The sequence below is a fragment of the Chiloscyllium plagiosum genome, unplaced genomic scaffold (genome assembly GCF_037043375.1).
Source record: "Chiloscyllium plagiosum isolate Xiang-an unplaced genomic scaffold, Cpla_swu_hap1 HiC_scaffold_18, whole genome shotgun sequence".
NCBI classification, from domain to species: Eukaryota; Metazoa; Chordata; class Chondrichthyes; order Orectolobiformes; family Hemiscylliidae; genus Chiloscyllium; species Chiloscyllium plagiosum.
Genome location: NW_028270156.1, coordinates 45,176,249 through 45,197,187, shown reverse-complemented (window position 1 = coordinate 45,197,187; position 20,939 = coordinate 45,176,249). Strand labels below are relative to the sequence as shown.

The 20,939-nt window shown below is 40.5% G+C and overlaps 1 protein-coding gene across 3 annotated transcripts in view; it reads left to right on the top strand.

The window, feature by feature from the left end:
• LOC122557824 (uncharacterized) overlaps positions 1-20,939 on the top strand; it is a 272,621-nt gene that overhangs the window by 65,597 nt on the left and 186,085 nt on the right. Inside the window, exon 1 of one of the 3 annotated variants that reach the window (XM_087996568.1) lies at positions 7,842-7,862. The exons of the other annotated variants lie outside the window; for them this stretch is intronic. The gene's annotated coding sequence lies outside the window, so the exon portion shown is untranslated. Of the gene's footprint in view, positions 1-7,841; positions 7,863-20,939 lie in introns of those variants that run through there. 3 annotated transcript variants of the gene reach the window in all.

Sequence of the window (20,939 nt, the reverse complement as noted above, 5' to 3'; positions counted from 1 at the left end):
CTTGTACCATTGCAAAACGTATGACAACTTTGAATTCTTGTGTTATGGTGAAGAGAAGAGGAGCTATTATGGTTGATAACTTGATTCAGTATTAGTAATAACTTTTGAAGGAAGAAATCTGTCTTGGCAATTCTGAACAAGAACTTAATACATCTGCTTCATTGAACAGAAAGTGGGAATAAAAGGGAAGGTAAATGACAATCACCATGGCTTTCAGGAAAAGATTCTCAAATCAACATTTTAGAGAAACCAATGAAACTCAAGTGATCATTGAAACTTGCCGCCAATCATGACTGTCATTGCAGTTGAGGTGCATGTCCAAAATAAATGTTGTAAGGCGTTTCCCTGGGCTTAGTCCTTCTTATGGGTCAGAAGGTTTTGGATTCTCCACACCCATTCTCGAATACATGCTCTGCATTGACATCAATCCAATATTGTGTGTGTACTGCAACAAGTTGCTAGTTTTTCAGGTGAACTGTTAAACTAAGACCTCATGTATAGATATTTCAACTTAACTTTTCAGAGATGTTACCACACACCACTGGAGCAGGTTGGACTTGAACCTAGGTCTCCTGGCTTAGAGGTAGGGACACAACTACTTCACCATGAGAGCCCCAGGCTCCATGTATATGCTGAATTATGTGTGAAAGATCTTGTAAAACAAATTAAAGAAGGGAATGGGAATTCTCTCGTGAAATATTCTGCCCAGAATCCTTCAGCCCAAACCATAAAAATGGATTGACTGGCGGCATTTCTGTGCCCAATGGGTTTTTGTTTGACAAGAGAGTCGAAATGCAGGCAGGAATGTGGAGATGAGAGCATAGTCAGTCCAGCCATGATGTTATTTAAAAGCGGAACAAATTTGAAGTGCAAAATGACTTCTTCTCAATCCTTTGTTCCCATGATTATCTATTTTATGGCAAAGATACTTCATAAACCGAAAAGTGAATTGAACAGATCCTTGTTGAATTAATAGTTTGGTGATATTTAATTCTTAGCTGCTGGGTTCAGCAACTCTAGAGTTGAATCTTAGATTTCAAAGAAAGTGTTAATTTGCACAGATTTCAGGGATCAAATGAAGAGCCATCTTCACTTGACATCAGTTTGTAACATTATATTCATTGTTTGTGACTTTCAAAGATATTGCTTTGGCGAGAAGTTTGGCACCAAAACAAATTTCTTCAAATGAAATCCATAAAAACAATATAATTAATTCTTTAAGTAAGTAGAACATAACAAACAACTGTAACTGCTTTATTTAATTATGTGTTCATACATGGTATCCAGCTAGTCTGACTTGGATTCTCTAAGAGCTTCCCCAATTTGAAACACTCTAAGAAATATTTTGCAGGATCCATTGAACCTAACAATTTAGCCACACATTGGAAATAATCCCAAGGATTTGAATAAAATGGCTGGTGCTTGCTTTCAGACATACAAACAAAACCTTCAATATGTATTAAGTAAACTGGACAAGTTTTCAGACAGTAAAATGCAGGTATTTGTGGCAATAAAAGAAACCAGACCATCAATAATTTATTTAAATAGGTCAAAGATGTTTTGTATTTTTTTGCACCGACATCAAAATTACCAATTTGTGCAATATTCTGCATAAGTCTTTGGAACTCCCTTCCTTACGGAACCGGGGTTCCCATGCATCCCAATGAGCCATTCAAGCAAGTAGTTCAGTATCACCTTTTCCACAGCAATTTGAGATGGAAAATAAATGCATTGGCACCCATATCCCATGAATCATCAAATAAAAGAAATCTGTTTGTGCAAGTTTTATGTTTTATTATTTAAATTCCAAGAGGTGACTCAATTGAAACATAAGACCCTGAGGGTTCTTAACCGGGTGGATGTGGAAAAATTGTCTTGTCTTGTGAGAAACTTTAGAGTAGCAGGTCATCAAGTAGAGGAATTGAGGGGAAGGTTGATATTAGGAACAGTAGAACAGAAAAAAAGTACAGGCAGAGACAAGTAAATGAACACAATGATACTAATAGGCTGAAGTGTGTTTATTTATGTATTATAGGTAAAGCATTTGAGCTTAGAGCCTGTATCAGTCTGTGCGACTATGATGTTGTGGCCATGACAAATTCTTGGTTGAGCGAGGGACAGACTGGCTGCTGTACATTCCAGAGTTTCTTTGTCTTAGACGCGATGGGGGGGAAGATAAAACAAGTGGAGGAGTTGCATTACTAATCACAAGAATGTTACATCTGTACTCCGAGAGAACATACTGAAGGGCTTATTTACTGAGGCAATATGGGTAGAGCTCAAAAATAAGACACATGCAATCACTCTGGTAGAATTATCTATAGGCTCCCAACAGCCACCAAGCCATTGAGGAGCAAAAATGTAGGCAGATAATGGAAAGATGCAATTAAAAGCAGCGTTATCTTAGTAGGTGACAGTAACTTCCCCAATATTGACTGGGACTCCCTCAGAGCAAGAGGCTTAGACAGGGCAGAATTTGTTAAGTGCATCCAAGAGGGTTTCTTGAAACAATATGTGGATATTCCAGTTGGGGGGCGCATTTTCAACCTTGCATTGGCTAATGAGCCATGTAACTGACCTTTCAGTGGGAGAGCAATTTGGAAACAGCGATCGCAACTCAAGTTTTAAGATGGCTATAAATAAGCAAGGTACTTAATTAGGGGAGGGCAAATTAAATCCAGTATGAGGCAAGAGCTCAGGAATGTTAATCAGGAGGAGCTGTTATCAGGCAAGTCCATATTGACATGCGGGACTTGTCGAAAGACCTGCTGATGAGAGTTGAGGACTGGCAGTAGTAAGGAGGAAGGACAAGGATAGCAAGGTAAAGGACCCTTGGATAATGTGGGAGTTTGTGAATTTAGTCAAAAGGAAAAAAGAAGCATATGTAAGGTTTAGGAAGTTACACAGGCCCTATCTGAATTTAAAGAAAGCAGGAAAGAATTCAAGCAGGGAATTAGGTGAGCCAGCAGGGGCCATGAAATGACCTTGGTAAGCAGGTTAAAGAGAATCCCAACGCATTCTATACATACATTGAAAATGAGAGGATAACTAGGGTGAAGGTAGGGCTATCAAAGATAAAGGAGGGAACTTGTGCTTGGAGGCAGAGGATGTTGGTGAGATCCTAATTGATTACTTTACATCGATATTCACTCAGGAGAAGGATATAGAGGATATTTAAGATTTGTGTGGAGCATGCTAATATGTTAGGGTATTTTGAGATCAAGAAAGAAGTGGTGTTGGGTCTCTTGAGCATGAAAGTGGATAAATCCCCAGGGCCCAACAGTATCTACCCCAGGTTATTGAAAGAGGTAAGAGAGGAGATTTCTGGGACCAAGATCTTTGTATCCTCACTAGCCGTGGTGAGGTCCCAGAGGGCTGGCAAGTAATTAATGTTCCTCTGCTCGAGAAGGGAAATGAAAATAATCCAGCAAACTATAGACTGGTGAGCCTCGCACAAGTGGTTGGGAAGCTATTGGAGAGGATTCTTAGGGATAGGATTTATGCCCATTTGGAAAATTATGGCCTTATTAGGGACAGTCAGCATGGATTTGTGCAGGGCAGGTCATGTCTATGAACTTCTTTGAATTTTTTTGAGGAGATAACGAAGGTGATTGAGTGTAGAGCAATGGATGTTGTTTACATGGATTTTAGTAAAGCTTTTTAAAATATATTTTTATTGAAAAATAGATTTTTAAATATTGCAACAAATACAAAATAATACAATTCAAAATAACACAAAAAAAAGTAAAACATTTTAAAACCTAAACATCTCTTCTATACAAATGTATAAATATAAAATATATTTAAACTAACTACTTAACTAAATAAATAATAACTAACACAATCTAATAAATAATAATACAGCTCAGCAAAACAAAACACGAACTCTTGAATATCGAGAGCATTACTTTTGACATATCTATATGTTCATACATCCCCCTCTTCGTCTTAAAGCACAATCGTTACAGCTATAGAAAAGCCTTTCTTAATGTGGCAGACCATGATGTGTCCAGGGAGTCCAAAAAGGGCCACCATGTCTTATAGAAATTCTCAGTTTTGTGGTGTACCATACGTGTCAGAAAATCCAAGGGGATATGCTCCATAACAATCTAATGCCAACCTGACAGGCCCGGGGGATTTTCAGACACCCAACCTAACATGATATTTTTTCTTGCGCAGAAAGTGAGGATGTTAAAAGTTTTTTTTTCTTATGCGCATCTGCAGGCAATCCCTATGAATGGCCTCTGCCAATGGTTCAATCACCAATATAAAAAGCAATGGTGACAGGAGACAGCTCTGTTAGCTGTCCCCAAAAATGCTAAGATTTCTTGATTGCACTCCATTGGTGATGACTGCAGCAAGAGATCACTGTAGAGAACCTTTACCCATCTTATAAAGGCTTCGCCCAAGCCAAACCACTCCAGAGTATAAAAAGGTACGGCCACTCAACACGGTCAAATGCCTTCTCTGCATCTGGAGAAATTCCCAATCCCCGTATTGACTGTTGTTGACACACTTGAATTACATTAAACAGCCTCCTACCATTATTGGAGGATCTGTGGCCCTTTATGAAACCTGTCTGGTCCTCTTTAACAATAGAAGGTAACACAGTTTCCAGCGTTTAATGCAAGAATTTTAGAGAGGATTTTAAAGTCCACATTTAAGAGTGAAATGGGCCTGTACAAAGCATAGTCCTCTGGGACCTTCCTTTTTTAAGAATAAGTGAAATATTGGCCTCTCTTAGAGATGGTGGGAATGATCGTGACTGTATGAGTCATTGAACATGTTGAGCATTGGGCCTGACAATATGCTTATAAGTTCCTTATAGAATTCTCTGGGAAGTCCATCAGGATTGGGCGCCTTTCCACCCTAAAGATGTTTCACAGCCTGCTGCACCTCTTGCTTTGATAAGGGGGCATTGAGAAAAGACTCTTGTTCAGGAGTCACGCCCGGGAGCTCCAGGTCCTTAAAAAAAAGGATTCCATTTTGGCCCACCCCTCCTCACAACCCTCATATTGGTATAATTTAGTGTTAAATCTCTGGAATGCCGCATTAATCTTTTTGGAATCAGATGTTAGGTTCCCAGAGCCTTACCTAATCGACGTAATGGCTGGAAGGGCACGCCATTTCCTGGCGCAATACGCTAGGTACTTGCCCGGTTTGTCACCATGGTCATATAGCCTTTGTTTTGCAAAAGTAAGCTCCTTCTTTGCTGTTTGCTTAAGCACAGAATTCAATGCAGACCGTACCACTGTAATCCTCTGTAACTTGGCCAATAAGTGCCTGTCAAAGTAAACCTTCTCGGCTGCCTTCAACCATGTTCGATGACATGTTGCTGTTCATCCTTGTGCTGCTTCCTACTAGCAGAGTAGGAGATAACTAACAGCCTGGCAAAGGCTTTGGCAGTTTTCCAAAGGACGGGCAGGCTACTAACCGAGCCTGAATTCATGTCGAGGAATGCCCGAAAGCTACAGAGGATTACGATACTATGGTCTGCATTGAATTCTGTGCTCATGCAAACAGCAAAGAAGGAGCTTACTTTTGTAAAACAAAGGTTTTATGACCATGGTGACAAACCGGGCAAGTGAAGAAGTACTCCACAAACCTATTATCTTTAAGGATAAAGGAATCCATTCGCCAGTGCCTCAGGCTCACTACAGTGTCCTTAATCTTAACCAACAGGTACACTGGAGAGTGATCAGAGATGGTAATATTACCAATCATACAGGATGCCACCAAGGTTGCCACGGGGGTCAGAAAAATATCAATCCTACTGTGATATCTGTGTGGATTGAAAAAAATATAAAATCTCTACCTGTAGGGTGGAGACGCCTCCAGACATCCACCAACCCTAACTCCACACATAGATCCATTAATTGTTTAGTTTGTATAGAGGGTATCGGAGGGCCCTTGGGCAGTCTGTCTACTGTGCAATCCATAAATCTCCCCTTGTAATGAATACCCGGGACTCGAGACTGATCAATTTAGAGAACGCATCTACCAGAGATTTGAGGGGATGGGTCGGAGGGCAGTAAACATTTAAAACACCAGATTCTTTCCCGTTTTTCAGGGCTTTGAAAATTACAAACCTTCACGTGTGTCTTTAATACACTCTAGTAACATAAATGGGAGATTCCTCCTAACAACTTCACCCACTCCCCTACTTCTGGTATTAAAAGAAGAAAAGTAAACCCGACCAAAGTCATTCTTCTGTAATTTCAAATGCTCCCTATCATCCAAGTGTGTCTCCTGTCATAAAGCAATATCCACCTTTGACTTTATAAGACTCATGTGTACCTTTTTGCTCTTAATTGATGAGTGACTCCCCTTGATGTTCCAGGTACACCATTTAATCAAGTCGTTAGCCGTAACCTTCTGCAGTAACATTCAAATTCCAGAGAGGAGGAATTCAAATTACGCATTGCCAAACCTTAGTGTCACAACGTCCATTGAAAATAAAAACCACAAAGTAAAACCACTACAGTTAACAAACCTACAAAGCTATCAACGAATATATCCAACAAAAACCAAAAAAGCAAACCAACATATAAAGCGCCAATGGCACTGAATAGGGGAACTCTACCTATGCCCAAAGGGTATATCTACACATCCCAAGACCCATCTTCCCATCCTGCTGCCAAAACTGCAGCCAGGGCAATTAAATACCTGAACTGGGCATAAACTGTCATCCCAACCATGTTCTCTCCCCCTAGCTAGAGCAGCACCATAAACACCAGCAGAAAAGAAAGAAAATACACCATGAAATAACAATGTGAACAAAGAAATTTTGAATAGAAAAGGTAAGTACTCTACCCATCCTTTGGTACAATTGAAAGTACTCATCCCAACCGGTCCTGAGCATTGTTTAGACCAGATTGTTATCGATAAAAGGAAATGAACACCCCAACTCAACTTGCTCTGTTTTTTTCAAAGTTAAGTGGGGACATATCCAAACAACACTACTATTTGTACATACTAAATTGTTTAGATTAAGTTAATTTGTCCACAAAGTCTCTTGCTTTCTCCAACATGTCAAAGAGAAGTATAGATCCGTCTCAGGTAATCCAAAGCACAGCCGAATACCTCAGAGAATACTGGATCCCAAGCTCCCTCAGTCTTTTCTTGATGCTGTCATAGGATTTTCTTTTCCAGATCACCACCGCTGAGAAATCCTGGAAGAACATGATCTTGGAGCCCTTGTAAACTAGGGCCTTCGGATCCTTCCCCTGGATTTTGGAACCTTACACAATTCTTTCATCTCTACAATGATGAAACTGCACCACGACCTCACCTCCGTGCCTGGTGAGCCCACTCAATCTTCAAGCTTCCCATTCCAGCCTCCAAGTTAAAGAATTTTGGCAACCAATCCTCAATAAATTCCACTGGTCACTCACCTTGCTTACCCTCCAGCAGACAGACGATCCAAATATTTTTTTCTCTCGCCCCTGTTCTCGAGGTCATCAACCTGGTCAAACAAACTACCGATCTGCGTTTGCAGAGCCTGGATCCTATCCTTGGAGGAATCGGTATGAGCTTCCACAGACTCTACGTTCTACCTCATCCATCCTTTTCTCTAGGTCTCCCAGCTGCTGTTCATGCTTCTGCAGCATGATAGAGATCGGGGCCAGTTTCTCTTCTATCTGCTTGCCCAACACCTCGTGAGATTTTGCGAGTTCCTTAATCAGGACCTGGTAAGAAATCAAGTTCAAGGATCTTGCAGGCTGGGCTGTAGACCCGGCCTTGGACATGCCTCCACCTTTCTTCAGCATTCCTGGATGACGAAAACAGAGCTAAATTGCTCTCTGACAATTTCCTGGGACTGCACGACCTTTCCAGAGTCCTAGGATATCACGGTGGCCCAGGTAGGGCGGGTTAAAACTTCGTTCTGCTTGCACTGCAGTTCGGAGCTCTGCAACACGATCTTCCTAGATAGCTGCCATCTTGGATGCCCCGGGAAAACTTTTGATGAGATCCTTCATGGTAGGCTCACCCAGAAGATTAAGATGCATGGGATCCATTGTGGATTCAGAATTAGCACATGGATTCATAATTGGCTTGCCCATAGAAGACTGGCGGAAGGTTGTTTTTCAGGCTGAAGGTCCATGACTAGTGGTGTTCCACAGGGGTCCGTACTGGGGCTTCCTGCTGTTTGTGACATATATAAATGACTTGGATGAAAATGTAAAGGCGTGATTTAGTAAATTTGCAGACGATACAAGATGGGTGGAATTGTGGATAGTGTACAAGATTGTCAAAGGATACAGCAGGTTTTCGATCAGTTGCAGATATGGCTGGAGAAATGGCAGATGGAGTTTAATCCAGGTAAGTGTGAGGTGCTGCACATTGGCAGATCAAATGTTAAGAAAAAGTATATAGATAATGGCAGCACCCTGAACAGCACTGATGTAGTTAAAAATCACATAGTCCAACCGGTCTATTTGGAAGCACAGACTTTCAGAGTGCTGCCCCTTCGCCAGGTAACTAGTGGAGTAGGATCATGGGACATAGAATTTATAGCAAAAGGTCATAGTGTCATACGCTGATGCAATATATTGAACAAACATAGATTGCTGTTAAGTCTTTCATCTTTTAGAATGGACTGCAGGTTTCAACTCCTTAATATGTAAGTTGCAGAACTTCTTTCTTTCAAGTCACATTCCTGACATAACTTAAGGTTTTATGAAAAAAGATGACATCTCAGCTCAGACAATGCATTAAAGGTGTGAGGTTAGAGTCTGTATGTATTCCAATCTTGAGGGGAGACTTGATAGAAATGCATAGATAGTGTTGATTATCAGAATGTTTTTTCCAGATTTGAAATATCTAATACTAGGGGGCATGCATTTAAGTTGAGAAGGAGGAAGTTAAAAAGATACGTGAGGGGCAAGTTTTTTTACACAGAGTGGTAGGAGTCTGGAACTCGCTGCCGGGGTGGTGGTGGAGGCAGGGACGATAGGAGCATTTAAGAAACTTCTGGATAAGCACATGAATATTCGAAGAATGGAGGGATATGGACCAAAGACAGGCAGGAAGGATAAGTTTAATTTGGTGTCATGTTCGGCACAACATCGTGGGGTGAATGGCCCGCAGGTGTTCTATTTTCTATGTTCTAAAATTCAAACTTGAGGTCTGTGTTTATCTAAGATAGATAATAAATAATTTTTTTCTCACAGGATTGAGTATTTGGAACTCTCTACCTTTGAAGATGGTGAAAACAGAATTTTGAAACTTTTTTTAGTCAACAGTAGATCTTGATAAGCAAAGAGATAAAAAAAAAGGTTACTGGGAGTCGGTGGGAATGTGGAGTATTCAAATTAGCCATGATCTCATTGAGTAGAGGATTTAAATTTTAAAAAAAGGTCAGCAAAGTTTATTTTGCATTGGCAGCAAAGAATGCAACTGTTTGAAGTTTGGAAACGAGAACCAATGGGTAAGTTGTTACTTTCAGCTAATTGAAGTGACTACGGAAAGTTCAATTGTCTAACTGTAATTGTGTTGGTCTCAGCTGGTGTATCTCACTACTGACAGTAAGTAATAAGCTGTTTGAATTTTTAATCTTTTAAATTGGTTAGCTACCAACATACATTGAATGAATTCCATTTCACTTGTTTTATGATAACAGCTATTTATCTTGAGGTGCTGTGCACATTTATGTCAAGGCATTAAAATTACTTTGAAGCTTTTTGAATATACAAACATGTAAAGAATTGTGGAGATTACAACTGGCACTAATACCAGATTGCTTTTCATTCTACAGATTAGTATTGCTCATAGGCATAATCAATAGTTTTGTACTTTGACCTCAAATTTTGACATTTGATCATTAAATTCTTATTACATTCTTTAAAAAAACTAAACTTGTAAAATGAATAATATTTGAATTATAGGAATTGCAAAACAATCTACAGGGGGCACTGCAGAATCAAGGCAGCTTTGACAGAATCTTCTAAACCAAGGCCTGTACCATCTCGAAGAACAAGGACAATAGATGCTTAGAAATGCAAATATCTCCAAGTTCCCCTCCAAGCTGTAATATTGTTATCCATTACTAACTTAGAATATTCTCAGTTTATTTGTGTTATTAAAGAATAACTGCAAAATTCACTAAGGGGGGATGAAAAACTAATAGCAACAATATTTAACTAGAACTTCCAGTTGCCATGAGGCTTGTAAAAGAGCAACAACAATTAATCTGTTTGTGATGATGTGGAGTAGTCTCATTTGTATATTACACAAGTAACCCCTTACACTGCATTCCTCCCTCCCCAATATCTTGACCCCCCCCAACCAAAAGTCTCCAACTCAACACATTATATTTCGTAGTATTTTATAATATCTCACCTTGCATCTCTGACTTGGTTTCTCATTTATAGGAAGAACTGCTGTGGCGGTTTTACCAGCTTACCTAACTGAGTCCTCAGCTACTTTGGAAGAGAATGAAATTTGAGTCCTCCATATGTTCTCTTGGACTCTGGACAGAATAAGAGTTGTCAAGTGACACCAGTTCTGCAATCAGGCTGTCATCTAGATTTGTTGATGAATGTAATATCCCTAGTCTGTTCAACACTGTTGATGACTGTTTCAATGATCGAGAAAGATGCTTCTTGCAGATACTCGTGCATATCTTTTTCATTGTACCATTTATTTTTTGATTGAATGATTTATATTTTTCAAGCATTTGTGTATGACTAGCTTACTCCAACGTCCATTTGAGCACTTCTGCCAGGCCTCCAATCAGATAACCTGCTCCGTGACAACTGTAGTTCCACATCCTTTGCTTGTAGACATTGCATGGTTAAATGTGGGCAAGTAGGAGATTGAGTTCTCCCCTCCTTCCAAATAAGGAAGGGTCTAAATCATGTTGAAGGGTTGAAAAATAACAAGGGAGAGCCATATCATGTATTTGATCTTTTATAACAATGCTGTTACCCTTCATACTCCTTTTTCTGCTTCACCATTGGCTTGTGAGTATCTCAATGAGCTAGTGATACAGTGACAAAGCCAAATGATATTTGCTGAAATCTTGAACCCTGTAGACTGCAAAGCTTCCCTTCAGCGACGTAATCACTGCCTCCATTGAGTGACCCAGCAGTCACTTGATCTTTATCCACCTTGGATAGCAGTCAGCCTCTGTCAAGAATGATTTTCCTCTTTGTTCAAAGAGATCTACCACAAGATGTTCCAATGGTTTGAAGGGAAAAAAAAATGACATGAGTGGTTCCCTTGGGCTAGTAATGAATTACACAACTAATGCACTTCGATAGAATCCCTTCTGAGGCTTTAAGAGACCGGGCCACCAAACAGAATTTTGTGCCCTGTCTCAAATTTCTTATTGCACAAATGACCTGGTGTAACCATTGCAATATATCAGGTCTCGGGATACTTGGTATGACTGATCTCTCATAAATGAGAGTCATCTACTACACCAACATGTTCAAAGTACTGCCTGAGAATAGGATTTTGTGGTCTATATATTGGCATTTGGTTGCAGTATTGTCATACTAAAGAACATCCTTCATTTGATTTTTGTGTTTCCGATTTCATTCAGTCTTCGAGTTGTTATTTATGGTAAATTTGTTGTTATTAATGATATCAAAGTTTCCACCTCTCAAATAAGATTTATGTCCTCCTCCGGTGCCCCCTGCCCCATGAGACAAAGTTTTGCAGTCTGGTTGTTGCTTTTCTTGCACATTGTTCTTACATCAAATCTCATTAGTCTTAGTTCTAATTGTCACACTATTGGTGACAGTCTTGCTAATTCCTTAGCATTTAAAAGAATAACTAAAGGTTTATGGTCTGTTTAATTATGAAGTAAAGACCCAGAACATAGTTTTCAAACTTTTCACAAGCGCAACCAGCAGCTAATGTTTCTTTTTCTATTAAGTGCATATCCATATTTTGTCTCTCACAACGTGAACAGGATGCATAGTAAATTGACCTATTCTTCTCATGCCTCTGTATCTGAAAGAGTATAGCGACCAATCCTTTTAAAGATGCATTTGCAGAAACAATAGATAGTTCTAAATTATAATTAATGTAATGGATGGTATCCATATATTTGAATATTTTTCAAACTATCTCGACTTGCGCATTTTACCAGCACCATGTATGGTCTAGTTGTAACTGCTGATATTGTGGCTCATAAACAATGACTCGGTAGGGTAAAAACTTTTCAACTTGGTTCACAATGTTCACAAATCTCTGGAATTCTGTAATGATTTGAAGAGCCAGAAAGTTCTTGATTGTTCTTGTCCATTTGTGGATCAGCTCTGATGCTGGATGCATCCACAAAATGCCCAAGAAAGTTGATTGTTGGTTGGGAGAGTTTATACTTGTTGCTGAATCTGAGGTCTTCGTGCACACCTTGGCATACAGCTCAGACTGTAGTGTCATGATCTGCCTGAGTGGATTCACAGATTAGGACATCATCATGTGACATATGTTTCCATCCAATCCTTCATGAATGTTTGATGTCATCCTCTGGAGAAGTTAATCAAGTGATCATTCCCAAAATCCACTACTTGGATTTATCTAGCTTCAAGAAGATTGAATTCTTTCCCAACTTTGCTTTATGGATGACGTAAGACATACTTTAGTGTTCAAGTGCCTTGTAAGACCTATGTGGATTTGTATTGATCCATTGGATTTCAGTACTTGAACTACTCCCAAGCACCAGCTTTTAGAGTCATAAAGGCATGGAGGTCGACAACAAAGTGAAAAAGGCTCTTTGGCTCATCCAGTCTGTGCTGATCAAAAACAGTTATCCAAGAGTACATCTAAATATTTCTTAAATGTTATGAGTCTCTACTATCCCTACAGATAAAATAGCTCCTGTCTTAACATTGAGTTAATTTCCTACTTTACTTTTTGGCAAGAGTGGTTGAGAATTTTTATGGGTGTAAAAACTCACACTGGTTTTGTTTAAGGGTGTACATTGATCTGATAAGCTATTTTCACTCCCCAATCCTATAAACAGCAGTGGATATTCAGCACTAAAATCTTTAGTCTGAGCATCTCTGCTCTACATAATACTATAAATCAGTGCAAGCCTTTCTACTTAAAGGTGAACAACACTGGTTCTAGATCACACATAGGATTCCAATGTTGTGTGCATTTGTCTTATAACTTTATGGAGCAGGCGATGTAGAAATTATAATTGTATTCATGAAGACTGAAGTGACCCACTCAGCAACCATGATTTAGCATCAAAAAGAACCAAAAATATTATGCCATTGTCTAATCTGAAGCATGTTTTATGTCGGCTAAGATTTCAGCATTTCAGTAGCTGCCATTTCATTCTTTGATCTCAACCAGAAAAAGCATCTCTACATCACTTTATCTTTATTTCTTGGAGCTGTTATCATTTGAGAGTTTTTCCTTTTTGCTTATTCAGTATAAGTTTCTTGTTGTAACATACTGCTTTAAAATGAACTTATTTGGAGGACAATTTTCATTCCAACGCCTTTTACTGCCACACCAATAGGAGTTAGCTGGGATGTTTGATACATGCACTTTGCATTTCCTGTTTCTGTGCAGCTATATTTGCAGTTTTAAATCCGGTCATCCTTTGAGTGCAAGAGTTCTGATGATGTTTCATCTAAGATATGTCAATACTGATTAATTCTTCTGCTAAGCCCATATTCACAATTTTCCACTAGTCCACATAGGTTTTTGATAAATATCTTACCCAGTTTCAGAGTACACTTACAAAATCTTGCCTGCTTGGCAATGGTGTTTTTTTCGAAGACTGAAGGAGCCATTAAATGCTTTTATTACTTTGCGAAATGCAGCCCGTTCTTTTTGATCCCCTGCCTGACTAGGATACCACCTGCACAACCTCCCATTGCTTACATAGGTAAACTGACCTGTTCACTGCTCGTCTTCATGCAAGACCCAGTGTGGTGTAATGCAAGTGGTATCAATTCAGCCATGCTTCTGCTTGATTGGGATCTGTGATCTGCTTGAAAGTTTCAGGCAATGATTTTTGAAATTTTTTTTACCTACAGCCATTAAATAATATTATTGGTTCTTGTTAACTCAAAAAGTTTTGGTCTTGTTGCGTTGCTAAAGAATATTTATGGAGTCTGCTGAAGTAGGGTGAAAAACATTATCTTATTTAAGAACAGAACAAACAATAACAATAACTAACTTGGTCTTCCTTTGACACAAGGCTGTAAGTCAGCAAGATTATGATCATGTCACTTCCTCTGGTGTAAACTAGATCTTATTTACATATCACACAGTAGGAGAAAGTGAGGACTGCAGATGCTGGAGATCAGAGCTGAAAAATGTGTTGCTGGAAAAGTGCAGCAGGTCAGGTAGCATCCAAGGAGCAGGAGAATTGGCGTTTTGGGCATAAGCCCTTCTTCAGAAATGAGGAAGGTGTGACAAGCAGGCTAAAATAAAAGGTAGGGAGAAGGGACTTGGGTGAGGGGTGTTGGGAATGCGATAGGTGGAAGGAGGTTAAGGTGAGGGTGATAGGCCGGAGAGGGGGTGGGGGCAGAGAGGTTGGGAAGAAGATTGCAGGTCAAGAAGGCGGTGCTGAGACCGAGGGTTGGAATTGAGATAAGGTGGGGGGAGGGGAAATGAGGAAGCTGGAGAAATCTGCCTTCATTCCTTGTGGTTGGAGGGTTCCTAGGCGGAAGATGAGGCGCTCTTCCTCCAGGCGTCATGTTGCCATGGCCTGACGATGGAGGAGGCTAAGGGCCTGTATGTCCTTGGCAGAGTGGGAGGGGGAGTTAGTGTTCAGCCACAGGGTGGTTGGGTTGGTTGGTGCGGGTGTCCCAGAGGTATTCTCGAAAACGTTCCACAAGTAGGCGGCCTGTCTCCCCAATATAGAGGAGGCCACATCGGGTGCAGCGGATGCAGTAAATGATGTGTGTGGAGGTGCAGGTGAATTTGTGACGGATATGGAAGGGTCTCTTGGGGCCTTGGAGGGGAGTGAGGGGGGAGGTGTGGGCGCAAGTTTTGCATTTCTTGCAGTTGCAGGGGAAGGTGCTGAGAGTGGAGGTTGGGTTTATGGGGGTGTGGACCTGACGAGGGAGTCGCAGAGGGAGTGGTCTTTCTGGAACGCTGATAGGAGAGAGGAGGGAAATATATCCTTGGTGGTGGGGTCTGTTTGGAGGTGGCGGAAATGACGAAGTATGATACGATGTATCTGGAGGTTGGTGGGGTGGTAGGTGAGGATCAGTAGGGTCTGTCCTGGTGGCGATTGGAGGGGCGGGGTTCAAGGGCGGAGGAGCGGGAAGTGGAGGAGATGCAGTGAGAGCATCGTCAACCATGTCAGAGGGGAAATTGTGGTCTTTGAAGAAGGAGGCCATCTGGGTTGTTCGGTATTGGAATTGGTCCTCCTGGGAGCAGATGCGGCGGAGGCAAAGGAATTGGGAATATGGGATGGTGTTTTTACAGGGGGCAGGGTGGGAGGAGGTGTAATCTTGGTAGCTGTGGGAGTCGGTCGGTTTATAGTAAATGTCCGTGTTGAGTCGGTCGCCTGCTTGTACAATGATTAAACAGCAGAAAATCTAGACTGATATGTTAACTCTGCATCTCCATTCAATTAATAATTAAGAACAGAAAAATACTTCCCATCAGTTACACAATTTACTGATTGATTTAAAAAAAAACATCTTATGAACATCATTTAGTTTCTATAACTTCCAGATAATGGAATATCCTCAAGACTGCTCATTATCACACATATATCACACACAGTAACCCATTATGCTGCTCATGAGCGCACCATTCTGATTTGAAACTCCATTTGTTTCTTTCACAGTTGCTGAGTTAAAACCCTGGAACTCCCTTCCTAACAGCATTATGGGCACATCTACATCATATGAACAGCTGCAGTTCAGGAACATGCCCCACCACCTTCTCAAGACAATTAGCAATAAGCAATAAATGCTGTCCTTGCCAACGTAGCCCACATCCTATGAAAGAACAACTTTTTTAAAAGGTGTTGAAGCTAAATATTGTGGTGACTGAAGTTCAGAACCCTGTGAAAATAATGAGCAGTCTTGAGGATATTGTCTTAATTGCATTCCATTATCTGGAAGTTATAGAAACTAAATGATGTTCATAAGTATTTTTTTTAATCAATGGGTAAATTGTGTAACTGATGGGAAGTATTTTTCTGTTCTTAATTATCAGTTGAATGGAGACGCAGAGTTAACATATCAGTCTAGATTTTCTGCTGTTTAGTCATTGTACAAGCGGAGATGGGAATTAAGCATAGGGACCATGCAAATTCCCCTTTTTGGTAGACTCCAAAGGAATTGAATTTTCTGCTGGGCAATTCCTCCACATCTTAGAACCCCAGAAAATCTCAATTTAAATATGAGTATTTGGAGGGTTCTGATGAAATTAAGTAAAATAATTATTCAAGAAAAACTAGACTATTAAATACATGACACAAATCTTGAATAACTATTCAACCACATCCACCACAACTACATCTCTCCATACCTATTTAAGCTGCCACACCCTGATCTGCCACCCCCACCCCCATACCTGAGACTCCATTATTTCCCCGGAACTGATGCCCCCCCCCTCCCCCATCCAGACTGGATCTGACCTGACATTCCTACTACAAGACCTGATCCCAACTCACCCCACTAGATCTGAACTTCCTCTCCTTTTGAAACTGACCTAATCCTCCTCCTTCACCGGACCTGAATTACTCTATCTCAGGACCCAATCCGACAACGTCTCTGGACCTAATCTCCAAACTCCCTGCCTACTGGATTAATCCCTTCTGGCATCCTATCCCTCACACCTTTCCCCCTCCCTATCTGGTACCCTTCAAGCTAGCACCTTACCCCCTACTCATCTGGCATTATCAACCTGGCATCCTATCCCCTCTCCAGCTGATGCCCTTCTCAGTGGACATTCTACTTACCTAACACCCTTACTGCCTGCTACCCTACTTACCTGGCACTCTGTTCCATCCCTCTATTTCATCTGGTACCCAACTCTTCCAGTACTTAAACATCTGAGTTTCCTTACTTACTTATACTTTGATAACAGCTGTCAATGTACCTGTCAGGAGCTTTAAATTTCAGAGTATGGCAGCTGATTACTATGAAGAAGACCTGTGGTATGCCTTCTCTGATCAGTCTGCACTACAACAGAATTATCAAAGTATGGCTCTGCATTTCTGAGGCACCCTCAGCAGAATCTCCTCAGAAATGCAGGACTCCCTTCTATTGTTAAAAAAGGCTAGAGTGGCAATCTGTATGAGATTGCCACACTTTAGAAAACTCATCCCACCATGTTTATGATTGCTAATCAAACTGGGAAAAGTTAGATATGTCATAGGTTTGAGCAAGGGTTGAATGGGACCAAGTCAAAACAAAGTTCTGTAATATGGTGGAAGTCAGAAAAGATTGAATGACAGAAGAGTTAGTCTTCCCAGGCCAGAGAGAATGGTGATTGAGTGAGAAAAGAAACAAAGAAAGAAGAGACACATCTAGAGCAGGTCTGCTGTTGAAATATAAAAATATGCAAAAAGCAATTAAAAAACAAAATGTGTAGAGAATAAGGTCTGAAATTGTTGAATTCATTGTTGAGCCTGTATAATGCGCATAGTTGAAATATGAAGTGCCATTCCTCAGGCTTGTTTTGAGCTTTACTATAACAGAAAATATCTAATCGCTGCGAGAGTTTCTGAAAAACCTTCTTTTCGGGTAGTGAGTTCCGGATTCCCACCACCCCCTAAGTGAAAAAAGATCCTCTTCAGCTATTCTCTTAGCTTTCTGCCTCTTGGATCTATACCCCATTGTTATTAACCTCTCTACTAATGGAAAAAGTACTTCTTATTTATCCTATCTGTGGCCAACATAATCTTACACATCTCTATTAGGTCTCTCCTCAACTTTCATTGCTACAAGGGTAACAACCCTTGTATATCCAACCCTTCCTCACATCTCAGATCTTCCAGCCAGTCAGACTCCTGATAAATTTCCTCTGCACCCTCTGTGTAACAATCACATCCTTCCCAAAACATGGTGACTAGAACTACACACTCCAGTTCTGACCTAACAACAGTTTAAGCAATTTAAGCATAACCTCCTTGCTCTTGTGTTCTGTGCCTCAATTAATAAACACAAATATCCCATTTGCCACCCTTAACCACTTTATCTATCTGCCTTATTACTTTCAAGGTTATTTGAATATCCACACCATGATCCCTCTGGTCTTCAGCCCAGTGATAAAGTCTTGTGTTTATGGCTATCCTCCTCACTATTTCCCATATTACCAATTTTCATATCATCCACAAACTTCTTGTTCATATCCCCTAAAGTTATGTCCAAATCATTAATCACACCACAAACAACAAGGGCCCCAGCATTGAGTCCTGTAGATCGCCACTGAAAACTGTCTTCCAGTCACAAAAACATTCTTCTTCCACCCCCTTCTGCTTGCTGCCTCTCAGCTAATTTTGCCTTCATTTACTTGGACTGTTTTTTTCTTGACCAGTCTGCCATGAGTTATCAAGAACCTAGCTACAGTCCATGTGGAACACATCAAATCCTTACCAAGACCCTTGGTCACCTTCTCCAAAGCTTAAATCAAATTTGTCAAACATGACCTTCCCTCCCTGATTAATCTTTGTCTCTTCAAATGCAGATATATTCTGTCTCTCAGACTTCTTTCCAATAACATGCCCATCACTGAGATTAAACTGACTGGCTGCCTTGACTTTATCGTTAAAAATAAAAAAGCCTCGCACATTTTCTTTCTCCATTTGGTATTAATTGCTTCAGTCTGTTATTTGTTGCAGAAATCCTGACCTGAATCTTCCTCTCCTCATTCCTGTTCATGTCACTCATTGGCTCATGCCCCAAGAGGACATTGGCTTCATTTTTATTCACTGAACTTTTGTTTCAGAGCATGGCTGAGTGGAGGAAAGTAACGCTCAACAACCTAATTGGCAAACCCTTATCCCGAAGCATGTCCATTGTATTTTCAGCTCACCCTGTTTGCCAAATCTCTGAAAATAGTATGTCCCAGGTTTCCAGCATTTCAGCAAGCAGACAATAGCTAGGCATGGAGGTCACAATGTACTTCAGTAGATTGCATTTTCCACTCTTCAGCAAAATCATAGAACTACCTCAGTTGCTGTGTTCAATTTGCAGAAATGCCAAGTGAGAACATACCCTGAGAATAATGTTTTCTGCAACAACAACAATGTTTAAAGAGCATGCCTTGCTGCATTGTACAAAGTATAAGATCAATAGTCCTATGAACATCTTTTGGTTTTTGCTTTATACTATTGTGCTTTTTATAATCAATGCTTGCATTGTCAGCTGAATATAAGGGAAGTCTCCCTTGGCTGGGATTGATGACATAGTTTGGATAATATCCCTGATTGCTTCAGAGTTTTGTTGCTAACAGTATAGAAGTTCAAAATTAATGCTGGATCCTTTTCTCAAAATTGAACCATCTCAAAGCCAAAGCAAAAACCTTTATTGCACTCTTGTTTCAGGCATCAATTGTCAAAGAAAATAAAAGGTCATTTGCTTGAATGTAACACAAATGCTTCTGTGCAGTTTATAACTTTGGAGCATTCTCGTTGTGTTTTCGCCTTTGTTTTCCTATAGGTCAGCTGTCACATTACAGAGAAGCAATTGTAGATTTACAGTCATAAAGCTGTAGAGCATGGAAACAGACCCTCCTGTCAAGTCCCTTCATGCTGACCAGATATCCTAAATCAGTCTAGTCCCATTTACCAGCATTTGGCCCATATTCCTCTAAACTCATCCTAATCATGTACTCATCACGATGCCTTTCAAATGTCATCCACTAAACCTCCAATTTTGCAGTCATCTGCAATCTTACTAGTTATATCTCCTATGTTCACATCCAAATCTTTCATATAAATGACGAAAATCAATGGACACAGAACTGATTTTTGTGGCACACCACTGGCCACAGGCTTTCAGTCTGTGAAGTAACACTCCACCACCACAACCCCTGTCTTCTACCAGTTCTGTATCCAAATTGCTAGTTCTCCCTGTAATCCATGTGATCTAACCTTGCCAACCAGTCTAGTTTGATAGTTCATAGTAATAGAAGCAAGAGTAGGCCATTTGGCCTGTCGAACCTGCTCCACCATTCATTAAGATCATGGCTGATCTATCCATTGTCTCAGCTCCTCCTACCTGCATTATCTCCATGACCTTTAACTCCCCTACCATGCAAAAACTCATCCAACTGTGTCTTGAATGGACTTAATGAAGCTGCCTCTAATGCTTCCTTGGACAGAAAGTTCTAAAAATTCACTACTCTTTGGGGAAAAGCAATTCCTCCTCATCTCTGTCCTAAATCCATGCCCCATAATTTTGAGGCCATGTCCCTAAGACTAGTCTGACACCACCAGTGGAAACAACTTGCCTGCCTCTATCTTATCTATCCCTTTCATAATTTGATATGTTTCTATAAGATTCCCTCTCAATCTTCTAAATTCTAGCAATTACAGTCCCAGATGGTTCAACCCCCCCTCGTAGGGTAACCCCTCATCTTTGGAATCAACCTGGTGATATCCTTTGCACCATCTCCAAAGACAGTATATCCTTCAAGTAATGAGACCAGAACGGCGCACAGTACAGCATGTGGAGTTTCACCAACACCTTGTACAATTACAACAGAACCTCCCTGCTCTTAAATTCAATCCCTCTACCACCTCGAAGCTTGTTGAATGCCTTACTAAAGTCCACATAGATCACATCCACCACTCTGTTAGTGAGATACTATTTCCCATGCACAAAGCCATGTTGACTATCCCTCATCAGTCCTTACCTTTCCAAATACATGTAAATTCTGTCCCTCAGGCTCCCCTCCAACAACTTGCCCACCACTGATGTCAGGCTCACTGGTCTGTAATTAATTCCCTGGCTTTACCTTACCACCTTCCTTAAATAGTGGCACCCTGTTGGCCA